This window comes from Pseudophryne corroboree, chromosome 5, assembly GCF_028390025.1.
Source record: "Pseudophryne corroboree isolate aPseCor3 chromosome 5, aPseCor3.hap2, whole genome shotgun sequence".
Taxonomy (NCBI): domain Eukaryota; kingdom Metazoa; phylum Chordata; class Amphibia; order Anura; family Myobatrachidae; genus Pseudophryne; species Pseudophryne corroboree.
In genome coordinates this window covers 384,644,934-384,664,909 of record NC_086448.1, presented here as the reverse complement: position 1 = coordinate 384,664,909, position 19,976 = coordinate 384,644,934, and positions in this window count along the sequence as shown.

The following is a 19,976-nucleotide window of genomic DNA, read 5'->3' as shown; positions in this document are numbered from 1 at the left end:
TGAGGAGATCGTCCAAGTCCGTGATAATAGTGACACCCTGCATCCGCAGGAGCACCATCATTCCCGCCATTACCTTGGTGATATTCTCAAGGCCGTGGAGAGACCAAGCGGCAACTCTGAAATTGGTAATGACAATCCCGTACCTCAATTCTGAGGTACGCCTGATGAGGTGGATAAATGGGGACATGAAGGTATGCATCCCTTATGTCCCGATACACAATAAAGTCTCCCTCTTTCAGGCTTGCAATGACCGCTCTTAGCGATTCCATCTTGAACTTGAACCTTTTCAGGTATATGTTCAGGGATTTTAATTCAATATGGGTCTGACCGAACCCTCTGGTTTCGGGACTACAACATGGTCGAATAATAACCCCCTCTTGTTGAAGGAGGGGAACCTTGACCACCACCTGTTGAAGATACAATTTGTGAATTGCAGTTAACACTGGTTCCCTCTCTTGGGGGGAAGCCGGCAGGGCCATCGGTGAGGGGGCATCTACTCACAGTCCAGCTTGTATCCCTGAGACACAATATCTATTGCCCAGGGATCTAACAGGGAGTGAACCCACTTGTGGCTGAACTTACTAAGGCGTGTCCCCACCGGGCCTAGCTCCGCCAGTGGTGGATTTTTGTAGAGGCCGGAGAGGACTTCTGTTCCTGGGAACTAGCTGTGTTGTGCAGCTTCTTTCCTCTGCCCCCGCCTCTGACAAGAAAGTACGCACCTCAGACTTTCTTGTTTCATTATTGGAAAGGCTGCATTTGATAATGTCGTGCTTTCCTAGGCTGTGCAGGAATATAAGGCAAAATATCAGAATTACCAGCTATAGCTGTGGAGAACAGGCCCGAGAACCCTTCTCCACACAATCCTCAGCCTTCCATATGCCTCTTAAGTTGGCATCATCTGTGCATTGCATATTACTACAGGACACGTCAAGCAGAAATCGACATAGCTTTGACTCGAGGACCCAGTATACTCATGTCTCTTTGGGCATGCTTTATAATTATATATCTATCACTTAAGACAGCATCTTTAATATATCTATATATATCTCTATACATACATATATATAAATATCTATATGCATACTAGGGTCTCAATTTCTGCTGATAAGGTACCTGTCCACGCTGCCACAGCGCTATAAACCCATGCCGACACAATCGCCGGTCTGAGTAGTGTACTAGAACGTGCACGCTATCAGCAGGATCCCTCAGAATAGCTAGTGCTACCGTCTGTGCAAACAGGACACCCTAGGGGAAGAGTCTCAACACATCCTGGCCCTAGTTGGGAAAGGATACAGCCTGAGAATTTTTTTGTGGGAAGCTGCAGTCTCTTGTCTGGAGATTCCCGCTCTTTTTCCTCATGAGAGGAGGGAAGTTTACCTCAGCTTTCTTCCCCTTAACATGTGTACCCTTGTGTCAGGGACAAATGAGTCATCAGTGATATGCAAATCATCTTTTATTACAATAATCATATATTGAATAGCTTTCAACCATCTTGGCTGTAACTTTGCATTATCGTAGTCGACACTGGAGTTAAACTCCGTGTCGATACCAGTGTTTATTATTTTGGATAGTGAGCATTGTGAGACTCTGAAGGTCTCTGTGCCATAGGGACAGACATGGGTAGATTTCCTGTCTGTTCCCTAACCTTTTGTGCAATATATTCACCTTAGCACTTACACATATCCAAACAGGTGTCGGCGTTATCGACGGAGACACCCTCTTACACACATATACACTCTATCACCTCCTTAGGGGAGCCTTTTACCTCAGACATGTCGACACACGCGTACCGACACACCATCCACACAGGGGATGCTCTATTTGAAGACAGTTCCCCCACAAGGCCCTTTGGAGAGACAGAGAGAGAGTATGCCAGCACACACCCCAGCGCTACATAACCCAGGGATTACACTACAACTCAGTGTTTACCCCGTAGCTGCTGTATATACAAATTTTGCGCCTACATTTATGTGCCCCCCCCTCTTTTCACCCTTTGTGTACCAGGATACTGCAGGGGAGAGCCTGGGGAGCTTCCTTCCAGCGGAGCTGTGAAGGGAAAATGGCGCTGGGGTGCTGAGGAAGAAGGCCCCGCCCCCTCAGTGGCGGGAATCTGTCCCGCTTTCTGTGTAAAAATAATGGCGGGGGTTTTTACATATATACAGTGCCAGACTGCATATATGTATTTTTATTGCCAAAGTACTTCAATTGCTGCCCAGGGCGCCGCCCCCCCCCCCCCCCCAGCGCCCTGCACCCTACAGTGACCGGAGTGTGTAAGTGTGCTGGGAGCAATGGCGCACAGCTGCGGTGCTGTGCGCTACCTTAAATGAAGACAGGAGTCTCGTCATCTTCACTATTCTATTCTTCTGGCTCTGCAAGGGGGGCGGCGGCGCGGCTCCGGGAACGGACGATCGAGGTCAGGTCCTCTGTTCGAACCCTCTGGAGCAAATGGTGTCCAGTAGCCTAAGAAGCACAAGCTAGCTGCAAGCAGGTAGGTTTGCTTCTCTCCCCTCAGTCCCACGTAGCAGTGAGTCTGTTGCCAGCAGAAGCTCACTGAAAATAAAAAACCTAATAAATACTTTCTTTTCTAGCAAGCTCAGGAGAGCCCAATAGGAGCACCCAGCTCTGGCCGGGCACAGATTCTAACTGAGGTCTGGAGGAGGGGCATAGAGGGAGGAGCCAGTGCACACCAGATAGTTCCTAATCTTTCTTTTAGAGTGCCCATTCTCCTGCGGAGCCCGTCTATTCCCCATGGTCCTTATGGAGTTCCCAGCATCCACTAGGACGTCAGAGAAATTAATGGTATTGTTGAACTGGATATTCCTCAGAATAATAGCCTAAATTATCCATGCATCAGTCTATACATCTCTCTTCAAGTGGAGTACAATACTCACAACCATATTTTTCAAAGGGTGATCTTTACACCGGTCATAAAGCTCTCTGGATTTCCTGCTTAGAAAAGAGGAAGGAAGGGTCTTATTGAAATAATTTCCATCCACATTAATGGATGAGTACTCATACCTACACCACACTTCTGCTTGCTCTCTCTTAAAACCCCCCCAAAAAACAAGTCCCAATGCTGTTATAAATAATATCGCTCCAAGTATACTTTTAAAAATGTTACATGTTCTGTAGGATATTAGCTTATGAGCACATAGTCTATTATAGACAATCATCTCCATCTTGATTGAAGGGTTTATTCAAATATAGATCTGTGGTAGTAATAGTAGTGGGTGGTCTTCAGTATGTCAACTGTCGGGATCCTGGCGCCGGAATCCCGACAGCCGGCATACTGACACTTTTTCTCCCTCGTGGGGGTCCATGACCCCCCTGGAGGGAGAATACCCGTGTCCACAGTGTGGCGAGCGCAGCCAGCCCACAAGGGGCTCATTTGCCCTCGCCACGCTATCGGTATGCTGGCGGTCGGGCACCCGGCGCCGGTATGCTAGTCATACTACCCATAGTAGTAATAGTCTCTGTATCTCCATGCAATTTTGTGTTTTAGATTCCTTTAAGCTCCGGTCTCTGACTTTTTTATCCTAATGCAAGCTCATGTATCTAGGTGTCCTTCTTCCGCAGACTTTGCAACGGCTGTATCAGTAGTCAGCGGTACTTGCCAAGGACCATCCTATGTGATCTGTAATGGAACCGAAACATAAGCAACTTCTCACCATAACACAGTCTCCACTCTCTCATTGATTTGTGCCGGACTGAGTGTTCATGCTGGTTAAATAGCCTTCCAAGGTTCTTGCAGCTTTCGATATTCTTGTAACTGTTTAAATAATTTGTGTGACACAATGAACAGTCAAATCAATTTGTAGTTTTGAATCAGTCTCTGGATAATATATCTTTGCTGAATTCCAAAAAGAACAACAAAATAAATTATACAGAAGAGAGACTAAGCAGAGTTTTAGGTGTAATTCTACTACTATTATGAACCAACGATTGGATGATTCAAATTCTGCCAATCCTGTCTCTTTTGTAGATTAATAATGCTTAATTCTTTAAACCTTCCCTGTCAAATTATGATTTATTTGTATTCTCAATATTACACATATTCATTGAAAAATATTCCCTATAACAAGTGTGTAAATCATGTCTTCATACAAATTCCTGTAAAATCATCATATTCTCTTTTACACTATGTAGTATTTAAAACAATGTTGTTTTTAATCATCCCAAAAACATCCTCAGTAAACATCCACATACTATAGCTTTCTTATCTTTATCAAATAATTTGTAATCCTTGTAAAGAAATTAAATTGCTTTAAGTTCTGTTATTTTGGTCAAATGCTAGAACACAATGTATAATTCTCCGTTAAACTTCATGCTACTGTAGTAAGCTTGTGCAATCTAATTCAGGCTAGGTACCCTTAGATGTGCATAACTCATGACATTTCCCATAGCAAAAGTTGGCAGCAACACTTTACTACTACTAATACTAATTCACATACTAATTTCTGTTACCACACTGTAATTCAGTATCCCCTATGGATGCTAGAGAAAGTATTCTCCTGTTACTGTCAGTTTTTTAAATGCAATGTAATAATTATAATTGTCTTACTCATCCACATTATATTGCTTATACTCCCCACTTTTGAGGATGAGGAAGGCAAGTATGCAGCTATATCAAAGCATGTGTACTGCCAGAGGTAACGATGTAGATTCTTATAATACAAAACGTAATGCTTAACCACAATTCTAAACACAATCCTTACATATACATGAGTGGATAGTTCAGCTCTATTTGTGAATCCTTAAAATGTCATTCATGATAAAGTGTAATGTTTTGTATAACATTCTATAATTTGAATGTATGAACTTGAATGCATGCATATAGCACTCGCATAAATATACTGTATTCAGAAATTCATCATCTGGAAATACATATATTTATATATATACTGTATATATCTTAATAAATGTGTACTGAAGCTTCCCCCTCTGAGGGTCTAACTGTCTTTGGCCTAGTGCAAAGTAATGACCTAGGTATTTAATTTGTCAGTGCACCATTGAATTCTGTCCTGCGACACCTTATTTCTGCAAGAAAACACAACAACCAGGGCCGGATTAACAATGGGGCGGATGGAGCTGCAGCTCCAGGCCCCCCATTCAAAATAGGCCCACAGGATCCCTTGCAGTACTGCCAGTGTTGACAGGAAAAAATGTTTCCTGTCACCCACCAGCCCAGCTTACTCTCCCCCTGACCAGAGCCGGCCTAAGCCGTAAGCACCACCTCCCAGACCTGTATGAAGCTCCGCCTCCAGGATCCGCCCACAGCTCAGCCTCTGTGATCTGTCCAAGCTCCGCCCCCGGGACCCGTTCAGAGCTCCATCTTCGGGATCCGTCCAAGTTCCGCCCCCGGGGCCCGTCCAGAGCTCCATCTTCGGGATCCGTCCAAGCTCCGCCCCCGGGACCCGTCAAAGCTCCGCCTCCGGGATCCGTCTAAGCTCCGCCCCCAGGATCCGTGCAAAGCCCCGCCTCCGGGATCCGTCCAAAGCCCTGCCTCCTGTGCGCCTTTGGATCATGGATGGCCTGAAGCTTTGCAGACTCTGCTGACAGTGTTAGAACTTTGAAGATGGATCTTCAGCAGGTGGGTAGAGCTGGGGGTCAGTGGGGTTGCCGGGGAAGGGGGCGGGGAGTTGTGAGTGCTAGATCATTTAGGACAGAGGTCTGCTGCTTGTTTGCACCGTTCACACAGGGGGTCGCAGCTCCTCCTGTGAACATGCTGCACACTCCCCCATCCCATTTTTACTCCTTTCATGTCATCTGCTGCTCTTACACCAGTATCTCCCCCCCTTCCCCACCTGTATCCCCCCCTCCCACCTGTATCTCCCCCCCCCCCTCCCCACCTGTATCTCCCCCCTCCTCCCCACCTGTATCTCCCCCCTTCTCACCTGTATCTTCCCCCCCTCCCCACCTGTATCTCCCCCCCCACCTGTATCTCCCCCCCCCTCCCCACCTGCATCTCCCCCCCTCCCCACCTGCATCTCCCCCCCTCCCCACCTGCATCTTCCCCCCTCCCCACCTGCATCTTCCCCCTCCCCACCTGCATCTTCCCCCCTCCCCACCTGCATCTCCCCCCTCCCCACCTGTATCTTTCCCCTTCTCACCTGTATCTCACCCCCCTTCCCCACCTGTATCCCCCCCCTTCCCCACCTGTATCCCCCCCCTCCCCACCTGTATCTCCCCCTCTCCCCACCTGTATCTCCCCCCCTCCCTACCTGTATCTCCCCCCCTCCCTACCTGTATCTCCCCCCTCCCCACCTGTATCTCCCCCCTTCTCACCTGTATCGCCCCCCTTCTCACCTGTATCTCCCCCCACCTGTATCTTTCCCCCCCCCTCCCCACCTGTATCTCCCCCCCCCCCCTCCCCACCTGTATCTCCCCACCTGTATCTCCCCCTCCTCCCCACCTGTATCCCCCCCCTCCTCCCCACCTGTATCCCCCCCTCCTCTCCACCTGTATCTCCCCCCTTCTCACCTGTATCTCCCCCCACCTGTATCTCCCCCCCCCCTCCCCACTTGTATCTCCCCCCCCCTCCCCACTTGTATCTCCCCCTCCTCCCCACTTGTATCTCCCCCTCCTCTTCACCTGTATCTCCCCCCTCCTCCCCACCTGTATCTCCCCCCTCCCACCTGTATCTCCCCCCTTCTCACCTGTATCTCCCCCCACCTGTATCTTCCCCCCCCTCCCCACCTGTATCTTCCCCCCCCTCCCCACCTGTATCTCCCCCCCCCTCCCCACCTGCATCTCCCCACCTGCATCTCCCCCCCCCTCCCCACCTGCATCTCCCCCCCCTCCCCACCTGCATTTCCCACCTGTATCTTTCCCCTTCTCACCTGTATCCCCCCCTCCTCCCCACCTGTATCCCCCCCTCCCCACCTGTATCTCCCCCCACCTGTATCTCCCCCCCTCCCCACCTGTGTCTCCCCCCTTCTCACCTGTATATCCCCCCACCTGTATCTCCCCCCCTTCTCACCTGTATCTCCCCCCACCTGTATCACCCCCCACCTGTATCTCCCCCCCTCCCCACCTGTGTCTCCCCCCCTTCTCACCTGTATATCCCCCCACCTGTATCTCCCCCCCTTCTCACCTGTATCTCCCCCCACCTGTATCTTTCCCCCCCCCCCCCTCCCCACCTGTATCTTGATGTTCAAGTGTGTATGTTGCAACAGGGAAGCGCTGATATAGATGCACATTCAGGTATGGGTCGTTGGCTCAACCCAACTTAGGTCGACCACTGAAGGTCCACATTGCTGTTAGGTCGACAGGCAATGGGCATTAGGTCGACATGTACTAGATCAACAGGTAAAAAGGTCGACATGAGTTTTTTGACTGTTTTTGGTGTTGTTTTCTCCGTAAAGTGACGGGGAACCCCAATTAGTACACCATGTCCCCTTGCATGCTTCGGGCAAGGTGTTTCCCTCCGCTACCGCTGTGCTCAGCACAGGTTACAATTCCAGTCGTAGTCCACGTGGATCGTTAAGTATGAAAAAATAAAAAATAAAATGTTGAAAACTCATGTCAACCTTTTGCCCTGTCGACCTAGTACATGTCAACCTAACGCCCATGTCGACCTATTGCCTTTCGACTTAACAGGTCGACCACTGAAGGTCGACATTGCTAACGACCGCATCCCGCACATTCAATCTAATGGAGTACTGATGAATGCTCTAATTGAGAATCTACAGCTGCATGTCCTCTTTTAATTGCACACTTTTTTTTTTCTTAGGAAAACATTTCTGTTCCCTTTCCACCTGTATCTATACCACCTCCCCACCTGTGTGTCTACCACCTCCCCACCTGTGTGTCTACCACCTGTATCTATACCACCTCCCCACCTGTGTGTCTACCACCTCCCCACCTGTGTGTCTACCACCTCCCCACCTGTATCTATACCACCTCCCCACCTGTATCTATACCACCTCCCCACCTGTGTGTCTACCACCTCCCCACCTGTGTGTCTACCACCTCCCCACCTGTGTGTCTACCACCTCCCCACCTGTGTCTACCACCTCTCCACCTGTATCTATACCACCTCCCCACCTGTGAGTCTACCACCTCCCCACCTGTGTGTCTACCACCTCTCCACCTGTATCTATACCACCTCCCCACCTGTGTGTCTACCACCTCCCCACCTGTGTGTCTACCACCTCTCCACCTGTATCTATACCACCTCCCCACCTGTGTGTCTACCACCTCCCCACCTGTGTGTCTACCACCTCTCTTCCTGTGTCTCTGTCTCCCTCACCACCTGTATCCCTACCCCCTCCCCACCTGTATGACTCCCCCTCTCCACATATGTTTCTGCCTTCTCTCTACCTGTGCTTCCACCACTCTCTCCATTTGTGTCTCTGTGCCACCTTCACTACCTGTCTCTCTGCCACCTTCACTACCTGTGTGTCCACCCCTATACCTTCCTACTAGTACCTCTGCCTTGTTCGCCACTTGTGCCATTGCCCCCTCCCTACCTGTTTCTCTGCCCTCTCCCCACCTGTGCTTCTGCCCTCCTTTCCACCTGTGTCTCTGCTCCTATCAACCTCTTTCTCTGCCATCCACCCCACCTATGGTTCTGCCTTCTCTCTACCTGTGCTTCTACCTCTGTCACTACCTTCCACTCCACCTGTGTCTTTGCCTTGTCTCCATCTGCGCTTCCGCCTCCCTCTCCAAATGCATCTCTGCCTCCCTCCCCACCTGTATCTCTACCCCCTTCTCCACCTGTGTGTCTGTCTTCTCCCCATCTACGCTTCAGTCTCCCTCTCCAAATGTATCTCTGCCTCCCCCCACCTGTGTCTCTACTCCTTTCACAACCCGTACTTCCTCCCCTCTTGCCACCTGCGCCTCTCACAAACTGTGTAGAAAAGAGGGCAGTGCCTGATAGACCAAATGTAGCAGCAGTTTCATCATGGAGCCATCAGAGTTCCTAATATGAGTAATGCAGGGGACCCTGAATACAATGTGAAGATCAGGACAGTAGTCTGTGTTGGGGGTATGTCCTGCACATTCCTGTTTCAAGATCCTGCGCATGCCTAATCCAGCCACTAAGCTGATGCACTGTAGTGAGTATTTAGACATCCAGCGTAGTCCCTCCCATCCCCAGGACCAGGTACGCACCCCTCCCTGCTTCTATACCCAGCTGTCCCCCTTTTTTTCCTACTCCTTCCTTCCTCAGGCTCACCCCTCCTTTCCCTCTATCCTGTTGTTCTGCTTCACTCTAAAGGATGAGGTGTGAGTAGTTAACAGTAATGTAGTGTTGGGAGGTAGGTTGGTGAGGTGTAGTGCGGGGATATAGTGTGGGGAGGTAGCGTAGTGATATAGTGCAGGAATGTAGTGTAAGTAGGTAACAGTAATGTAGTGTTGGGAGGTAGGTTGGTGAGGTGTAGTGCGGGGATATAGTGTGGGAAGGTAGCGTAGTGATATAGTGCAGAAATGTAGTGTAAGTAGGTAACAGTAATGTAGTGTTGGGAGGTAGCTTGGTCAGGTGTAGTGCGGGGATATAGTGTGGGGAGGTAGCGTAGTGATATAGTGCAGGAATGTAGTGTAAGTAGGTAACAGTAATGTAGTGTTGGGAGGTAGGTTGGTGAGGTGTAGTGCGGGGATATAGTGTGGGAAGGTAGCGTAGTGATATAGTGCAGGAATGTAGTGTAAGTAGGTAAAAGTAATGTAGTGTTGGGAGGTAGATTGGTGAGGTGTAGTGCGGGGATATAGTGTGGGGAGGTAGCGTAGTGATATAGTGCAGTAAATGTAGTGTAAGTAGGTAACAGTAATGTAGTGTTGGGAGGTAGATTGGTGAGGTGTAGTGCGGGGATATAGTGTGGGGAAGTTGCGTAGTGATATAGTGCAGGAATGTAGTGTAAGCAGGTAACAGTAATGTAGTGTTGGTGAGGTGTAGTGCGGGGATATAGTGTGGGGAGGTAGCGTAGTGATATAGTGCAGGAATGTAGTGTAAGTAGGTAACAGTAATGTAGTGTTGGGAGGTAGGTTGGTGAGATGTAGTGCAGGGATATAGTGTGGGAAGGTAGCGTAGTGATATAGTGCAGGAATGTAGTGTAAGTAGGTAACAGTAATGTAGTGTTGGGAGGTAGGTTGGTGAGGTGTAGTGCGGGGATATAGTGTGGGGAGGTAGCGTAGTGATATAGTGCAGGAATGTAGTGTAAGTAGGTAACGTAGTGTTGATCGGTGAGCTCTCTCCCCCAGTCAGCTGACATCGGAATCCTGCTCTGTGACACCAATCAGCTGTCCTGTAAACCGGTACCTCCATTTACAGTGTATGAGATGCCGGTTTACAGCTCAGCTGATCTGGGTCACACAGAGCAGGAGCCCAGTGACCATATGACTGGGGGAGAGAGCTCACTGATCACCGTGCAGCTTAGTGTAAGCAGAGGTGGGACGGGATGTCACAGGTGGGAAAGGGGAGTAGACGGTGGCGGCTCATGCGCTGTACAATCTCAGGGTATTTTTCATGAAAAAGCTTTCTCACAAGCTCTGTCCCTTTATGCCATAATTGATACTTTCTTGCTATGTATTCAATCCTCTCAATGCGATTTTGGTCGAATTTATCACATTCCGTGCACATGTCAGATGCGGATTGTGATAAATATGCCCCATAGTGCGGAGATGTAGTGTAGTAGTGGTATAGTGAAGAGATGTAGTGTGGGAGTGAGGAAGTGCAGTTGTATGCCACTACACCCCCCCCCCCCCCCTGCCCTCACTCTGTGACGCTAATCACACCAAATGCGCGACATGCAATAGGCCCTTCATAGATTTCAGCTCCAGGCCCATGTGGACCTTAATCTGGCACTGACAACAACTGTTTAGTATCTGACATCGATGCTTCAAATGATTTGGAGCACATCAGCAGGTCAGCCACATACTGGATAAGCTACTGTTTCTGTAGGTAGAAAAGATTGCAGGTTATTTTGCAAGTATTGCGAGTACAAAGAAAGACTGTCTTTAAATGCTTTGCCTAATCTAGTCCAGGTATACTGAACTCCCTTGTAGATAAAAGCAAACAGGTAATGAGAACCAGGATTTATTTACACTGAGAAAAAGGCACTACATGGATTTATCACAGTGATATGTAGTGTCTGCGGGAATCTGCATCAAAATAGTGGCTGGATTAGACACCACTAGAAAATGCAATTTCACCCCAATAGATCCTGACTTAATGAAGGTCTATATGTCTTTTGTTTGCCTAGTCCAATGCAGTGTAATCTGTTTCATCAACATCACATTTTTCTAAGCCTGTATTCTACTGTATTCAATTTAAAATACTTTTATTTACACACAAGGCTATTAACCAAACTTCACCAACATACATCTCTTTACTTATCTCAAAATATCTCTCAGTCTGGCCCATTCGCTCTTCACAAGATCTACATCTCTCATCCATACTCATTACTTGCTCCCATGCACAATTCTTACTGTCCTTCGGGCTGCACCCACTCTGTGAAATGCCCTACCACGTACAAGCATTCCCTGAAACTCACCTATTCAGATAAGCTTATTAAATCCCAGAACCACTCACATTTTCTTCATAGCTTTCCTATACAATCACATCCCCACATATAGTTTCTTTCTTCAATCTCCCTTCCTACTGATCCTGGTTCATCAGTGCATATCATGTAGCCCAATAAGAACCTTTGCAATCTGGAGGACATCTATGCACTAGTTAGCTTCTATCCTTGTGCATCAATGCATATACTTTGTCAGAGATTTCAATAAGTATATCCTTTACCTGCGTTCATTGAATCACAGAGTAAGTGGTATATGCTACGTGCGATGTATCCAAATGAGCCTGTCCCTACTCTGTACTTCTTTTTGGAATCTGCAGAAATACCCCATCCGTGGTACAGTATATTGTACACTGTAAATTACAACAAAGCAGGTCTCTTCTAAGTTAATTTGAAGAATTGCCTGAAAGCACATGAGGTAAATAGTGGACCAAGTGTAACTCTTTGCCACAGTAAGTTGATACTGGAAGCATAGTGAGTAATCCCTATTGTTTTTTAGCAATCTATGATGTTTTAGGGACGATACCTTTAACTCCTCCTATGATTCTAGCTGCAGCAGCTTCGAAAACTCTCCCCCTTGCTATTTAGAGCTGTATATGACAGTGGAGGGGGAAGGGCAGTGATCTGCGCAGCAGTTGGGAGTTGTCTCTTTGATTGGGTGCCAGATATGAAAGATACACTTTAGTTAGGCTCTGGGAGGGGGAGAGTCTGCTGGAGTCTGTAGTTCCACAAGTGATGGACAACTGCATCCATAAATTCTACATGCATAACATATTCCATTCTGAGACAATCTAGTTTGTGTATACTTCTGGGATTTTTTTTTCTGAATACAGTTCTGTTCCTGTAACTACACTTTTTTGCAGCTTTCTCTACAGACTTTACCTGCAAAGTTATCACTTTACTAATTAGTTCTCATCTTAAAAATACAGTAGAGCTTGCTCCTGTAAAAAGAAATAGCAAGATTATCAACGTAAAAAAACATATCAGCTCAAAAATATTTCATCATATAAAGCATAAAATCTGATCATAATCATTATTTATATTAAAGCACTTATATATAAACTAGTCCATGGAATTCCCCTTTTTATTGTTTTAAATAATTATTTCTAATTAAATGCAAACACATATCATTTGTATGACAAACATTTTTAAAATCACAAATCATTGTCTTCCAACAGCATTTGTTGGATATTGTAATACAAAACATTATTATCATTATGATCCATCTCATCAGATGTGAAATGTTTAAAACTCAATGATTACATATTTCCCACTGCGTCTGAGTCTAGCTTCTGCTATGCAGGAAAGGGGGACATGAATATCTGCTATCAATAGCTGTAGTCTGTGCTACAGTAGCTTTCATGAGCTATTACATCAAGATTATTTCTTTTAAACTGAACTTCTAAAAGCATTAAACACCAGTATTCACCTTATTTGTTATTTCTAAGTCAATTCAATATCTTCAGATAATATTATCTAAGTTTAATTATTATATCCAGTATCTGAGTTTCATTATTGGATCAAAAGATCCCAGAACAGTTGTAGTAACATCAGATAGAAAAAAAATATATATATTTGAGAGACAATCTGCACAGAAATAATCTATGGGGCAGCTATAATCCAAATCTAGAAGTGCCTCCCCATAGCATTAGACAAATGGATAATATTTATAAAGATTTTTAGAGATAGATCACCAGCGCTCCACAGATAACCCACTACACCAAATTGATTCACCACTTATTAGTGAATAAAAAAAGATAATACAGTTTTTGGATCTTTCTCATTCACAATAGTAGCAGATGATAATTCAAAAATTCTCTCTCAACAAAATCTGTAAAAGACTGTGTGCCCTTCATAGATCAGGGCTGTCTTGGCTCATAAAGGGGCACACAAAGAGAGGATAACATAGTGCAAATTATCATTTTTAAAACATGAATTTAACAGCAGATTAAATTTACAAACATAGATGGTAAAAGCGCATGAAACAAGTTCCTTTTTAGGCAATCAAAGCAACAAGCAGGAAGGTCCCGAGAAAAACCTTGATGGACCTGGGTTGGCTCGGAGATCAGGCTCCGGAACTGGACTCCGATGACAGGAACTTCAAAGTAGCAGCAGCCTTTTCCTTGGAACAGTGTAAACGGGAGAGCAGTACGCTTAATGCGTTTCAGATCAATGTCCTTCATCAGAAGCGTAAACACTGCTCCTCCAACTCTCTATATATACCCTAACTAATACATGCATCACCTAAGCTCAATTACCACTAATCAGCTTTCAATTTGTCTGCGTTGGCGCAGTCCCGAGGCACGACCAGATCCAAGATGGCCGTGCGTTCCACTCGGCCGGAAGTCGTCATCAAAAGGATAAGAATTGCGTGCAGTGTCTCCCATTGGTTCCAAACATCATCACCGAGTGGACCGTTGCATTCCATAGACCAGGAAATAATAGTTGCATCCCAAACATGTACTCAGACGTTTTATGAATAAGGTCCATAGCAAAAAGTAAAATGATACCTTAAAAATAAAAACGGGGTTAATGACAGGCACAGATAATATAAATATCAGAAAACCTCATAAATAATTAAATGCCATAATGTAAAAGGAGTGCCAATTTAATAAAACTTATATATAAGAAAATGAATAAAATTAAAAAACATTTTAGTTCGAAATCCCCGTCCAGTCCCTTGGGTACAAGGGTGCCTAAATGGTAGATCCATTCAATTTCTGACTGTAATAATCTATTTTCCACATTTCGTGTTTTCCAATGGGGTTGTATTTGTTGTATACCCCAAAAGTTTTTAATATTGAACTAATTTGACTTATGGCATTCCTTGAAGTGAGAAGAGACAGTATGAGTTGATAGACCTTTTCTAATGTTATATATATGCTCCACTGCCCTCACTTTTAAACTCCTAGTGGTCTCATCAATGTAGAAGTAGCCGCAAGAGCATTCCAAGACATATATAACATTTCTCGAATGGCAGGTAATGAATTCTTTTATTTCAATTGTCCTGTCATTAATTACCAAATTACTGATCTTTCTAGCTCTCAATTTAACAGTCTTACACATCAACCAATCGCCACAGCGATGGAACGCCTTAGTCCTGATACTTTACCTAGGATTGGTCTCAACATTACTCCTCACTAAATGATTTTGTAATGATGGTGCTGTCTTATAAATAAATTTAGGTCTATCGGGTATGACCTTGCCTAATAAGGGATCTTGTTTTAACAATTTCCAATTTGACCTGATAATTTTTTCTATTTCTTTATGTTTGGCGTTGAATTGACTAATGAATGACCACTGAAACTCATTTTCTGTATTTCCCGTTTCCTTTGGGGGTTTTAATTTTAATAAGTCAGTCCTCTCCATTTCATTAACTCTTTCTCTGGTTTTAATCAATGAATCAATCTAATATCCCTTAGCTAAAAATCTTTTAGATAGATCATCCTGTTGTATATAACAAATAGCACTATCAGTACAATTTCTCTTAATCCTAATATACTGACTAAAGGGAATCGATTCTAACCAATAGGAATGATGTTGACTCGTTATATCTATAAAACTGTTTGAATCAGTAGTTTTTCTGAAAGTCCAAGTTTTTAGGACACCCATATCTACATAGATTTCAAGGTCCAAAAAAAAGTTATTCATTTGGCTGATATTATATGTCAATTTTATAGACATATCGTTAAAATTTAGGGTGTTACAAAAAATGGTTAAATCCTGTATTGTTTCCCTCCAAATAAAAATAATATAATCTATAAATTGATGCCAGAGCACCAGGTTCGACCCCAGCTGGCCACTACTGAATATCACTTGTTCTTCCCAGTAGGCATAATAAATTATACATAGCTGGGGGAGAACCTGGTGCCCATGGCTGTGCCAGTTTGCTGTAAATAAAAGGTACCTTCAAACATAAAATAATTATTAGTTAAAAGGAACCTAATACTATCAAGGATGAATCAGATCCTAAAGTGCTTACGTTTAGAAAATGGGATACAGCGGTTAAACCCTTTTCTTTATCTATGATAGTGTATAGTGTACTCACATCGTCAGTGCCTAAATGGTCACCGTCACACCACTCATAAATAGAAAGTTTACGTAAAATATCACTGGTATCCTTCAGATAACCTTTCGTATTCTGAACCAATAGTTGCAAATAAAAGTCAACAAATGCTCATAAATTGCTCGTTATACTGTTACAGCCAGAAACAATTGGCCTACCAGGTGGGTGGAGGGGTCCTTATGAACTTTCGGGAGTACATATAGTAATGGTACAGGTGGATCCTTAATATTTATATAATCAAATTCCATCTGATTAAGTTCCTTAAGTTCTTTCACAATACTCAACGTTGGGTAATTTTTAAGTTTTTTATAGGTAACTTCATCGCCCAATTGTTTATAAATTTCACCAATATATGACTCCCTGTCTATCAGGACAACCCCTCCACCCTTATCAGCAGGTTTTACAATTATTGAATGATCCTCTCTCAAGGATTTTAATGCACTAAATTATTTCCTACTCAGGTCTCTATTTCCTCTCTTACCACTTTGTTAAAAACATCAACACAGCTTCCTTTACAGAAGGTGGGATTAAACATTGATGGCAGTCTACTAAAACCTGTGTTAGTACATTGATTCTCAGTAATTATAGAGTTGCTATTAGTCACTTTACCAAGAAAAAAAGTTTAATACTTAATTTTTGTGTAAATTTTTGCACGTCCAAAATTACATCAAAGGGTTTTGGTTGGTATGATGGCGCAAATTTTAACCCCTTCAGTAGAACCTGTATTTCATGAGTAGTCAATTCTTTTTTTGACAGAATACATTTTAGTCTCTGTATCAGAGTACTCTACTGGGCCAATTTGAGACACTTGACAATCTAGGGTGTTATTAACAACCATATCTTTCGTAATGAATTTCTTCCTTTTATTAGTTCTGTTTCTCCCAGCCCTCATACCTCTATGGCTCCTACGATGTGTGTCTATATTCTGTTTCTTCCTGGGAGTTTTAGATCCCATTCTAAAAAAGATACATTCAGATCATTCAGGGTTCCTGGATCATCCATTTGCAAACCATCAAAACGGTTTGAAAGTGCCGGGCTAACTTTTTTATCTAAATTACGTTATTTAGTGAACTTCCTAGAATGTCTACCTGTTTCCCAATGTGAACAATTATTATCACCATCATGGCTCCTCCTTTGTGCAAATCTATTGGCACTCTCATGTCGATAAAACTCATTCCCCTTCGTATAATCTCTCCGATTATTGGGGTTAGTATTACCATAGATATTAGAACCATAACCATTACTATAGATGTTCCTATTTCCATTTCTCTTTTTATTTCGCCATGTTGGTGTCCTCCCCATTCGGGGGTCTATTCTTTCTAATGGTTTGTTTATTGGGGTATCTTTATAATCATTTGATACTTCTCTTTTACTGGTTTCTTCCTTAGTAAGTAAAATATCCCTTTGATATTTTTTATTTTTCTTTTCCCTTAATTCTTTGGTATTTCTCATAATTTTTTGCAGAAGTTCCCTTTCATATGTTTGAAAATCTTCAAGTTCTTTGTATGGGTGCACTAGAGTGTGTAATTCATTTATCTCATGATTTAACTGTTTTAGAGTACTGCTCCTCTCTCTGATTATTAACTCAATCAGTGATTTGGAGCATGAATCCAGAACAGTATTCCTCTCCGCCCTGAAACTTTCATTAGCAGTCTCAAAAGAAGGGGGTTTAATAATTTTTAAACCTTTCGGTATCAAATTCCCCTCCAGATATTTTTCAAGTGCAGTTACTTCTCACCATATTTTGAATTAAAATGTTTTTTAATTTAATTTATTTTCTTATATATAAGTTTTATTAAATTGGCACTGCTTTTACATTATGGCATTTAATTATTTATGAGGTTTTCTGATATTTATATGATCTGTGCCTGTCATTAACCCCGTTTTTATTTTTGAGGTATCATTTTTCTTTTTGCTATGGAGTACATGTTTGGGATGCAACTACTATTATTTCCTGGCCTATGTTATGCACGGCCCACTCGGTGATGACGTTTGGAACCAATGGGAGACACCACACACAATTCTTATCCTTTTAATGATGACTTCCGGCTGAGTGGAATGCACGGCCATCTTGGATTTGGTCAGGCCTCGGGACTGCACCGGCGTGGACAATTTGAAAGCCGATTAGTGGTAATTGAGCTTAGGTGATGCATGTATTAGTTAGAGTATATATAGGGCGTTGGAGGAGCAGTGTTTACACTTCTGACAAAGGACATTGATCTGAAATGCGTTAAGCATACTGCTCTCCCGTTGACACTGTTCCAAGGAAAAGGATGCTGCTACTTTGAAGGTCCTGTCATCGGAGTCCGGTTCCAGAGCCTGATCTCCGAGCCAACCCAGGTCCATCAGGGTTTTTCTCGGGACCTTCCTGCTTGTTGCTTTGATTGCCTAAAAAGAAACTTGTTTCATGCGCTTTTACCATCTATGTTTGTAAGTTTAATGTGCTATTAAATTCCTGTTTTAAAAATGATAATTTGCACTATGTTATCCTCTCTTTGTGTGCCCCTTTAAGAGCCAAGACAGATCTGATCTATATGAAGGGCACACAGTCCTTTACAGATTTTGTTGAGAGAGAATTTCTGAATTATCATCTGCTACTATTGTGAATGAGAAATATCCAAAAAACGGTATTATCTTTTTTTATTCACTAATAAGTGGTGAATCAATTTGGTGAAGTGGGTTATCTGTGGAGCGCTGGTGATCTATCTCTTAAAATCTTTATAAGTAGCATCAGATAATCACACGTTCCTATTCACACTACAACAGAACGTACAGATATCTCACTTTGACACAGATATAAGCATTAGTCACAAGACTTGTAAAAATGCCAGACAGTCACGGACAGAATAGTTTCTGATGTTAAACACAGATCTTAATGATATAATAACAGTATAAACACTGGCCGACATACACTTTCGCAAGCACAGGGCAGGTCATTTGGTACCTTATTTTATAGTCTTTTTCATTTCCATTTTTTCTTTCTCTTACGTAACCTATCTGTATTAACTCTGTGAATACACACACATAAGTTAAATCAGAGTTTTCACATTTCAATATTGATACTGCGGTCAGTATTGGTTGATCAGGCCATACCACACAGCATCATTGAGATACACAATTCCCTAACATGTACATGTTTTTTTCCCCACTACATCCGAGCATTCAGTGTTAAATGTCCTACAGGCAGGAAAACCCTTTTTTTTTCATTCTCTGTAAACTGTACCCATTGGTCACAGTACTGTACAAAATCAGTACAATATGGAATATTTTTCCATAATATAATATGCACACCTAGGTTGTGCTCGGCATGCCTTCTCTTATGCTGAAATATTCACAACCATTGCAATTTTTCACACATGCGACACGTCTTTGAACTGAGAACGTCAAATCACCACTATTCCACAAAATAACACACTACCTTAAAAGTTGCTCATCTCTCTCTGTGCAATGATGTTAGCAGACAGACTTATGGTTAAAAACAATAATCAGCAGATTAGATTAGTAGAACTATTACTTTATGAATGTTATTGGATTTTAAATAACCTCGGGTGATCATTCTATTTATAAAGCACATACACATACTGTATGTATCTCTCTATTTAATATGGGCTGATGTCTTCCCTATGCATATGTGTTTTCACGTTATACTTATGGCATTACAACGCTATCTTATCCAACGCAAGCAGCGTTAACTGTAATACTGCGAGTTTGGATTGGAACACAAGCAAGACTCGTGAAGGCCGGCACAAGTCAAACACTCACATATTTGCCCATAAGGTGAACAGGTGAGGTTTATATATTAGTCACACCTACAAAATTTGGATTTTTCAACTCATACTTGTAACAATTCAATTTTGCAACATTTACAGACAAAAGCACTCATCATCAATTGTTTCCAGGTTACTTTCCTAGCTTACTCAATCTATTCAACCTAATTCTCATATTATAAAAATAAAATCACACAGACAGCCGGCAGGTACAGAAACCACATGTACTGGCATATAGCACACAACATGACATATTCTTCATATTCTTCAGTGCCTGTAATGATCTTGGGATATTCATGCCATTCTCAGTTGCTGGCTGGCAGGCACACCCCTTTGAGAATTCGATGAAGTGATTGATATCTTTAGGTCCACAGGACCAATCCCTAAAATTGTCACATACCCTATTAATATTAAGCATATTAAGCATATTAAGCATCATACAGAAGTTTTCAAGAGCAGATATATCACCCCTCCACAAAAAGAAAATGTCATCAATATATCTGGCATAGGACACCAGATTTGCCCCATATGCATTGTTATACCAAATGGTTCTTTGTTCACAAAGCCCCATAAACAAATTTGAATAACTAGGAGCGCATCTGGTGCCTATTGCCGTGCCGGTTTTCTGAA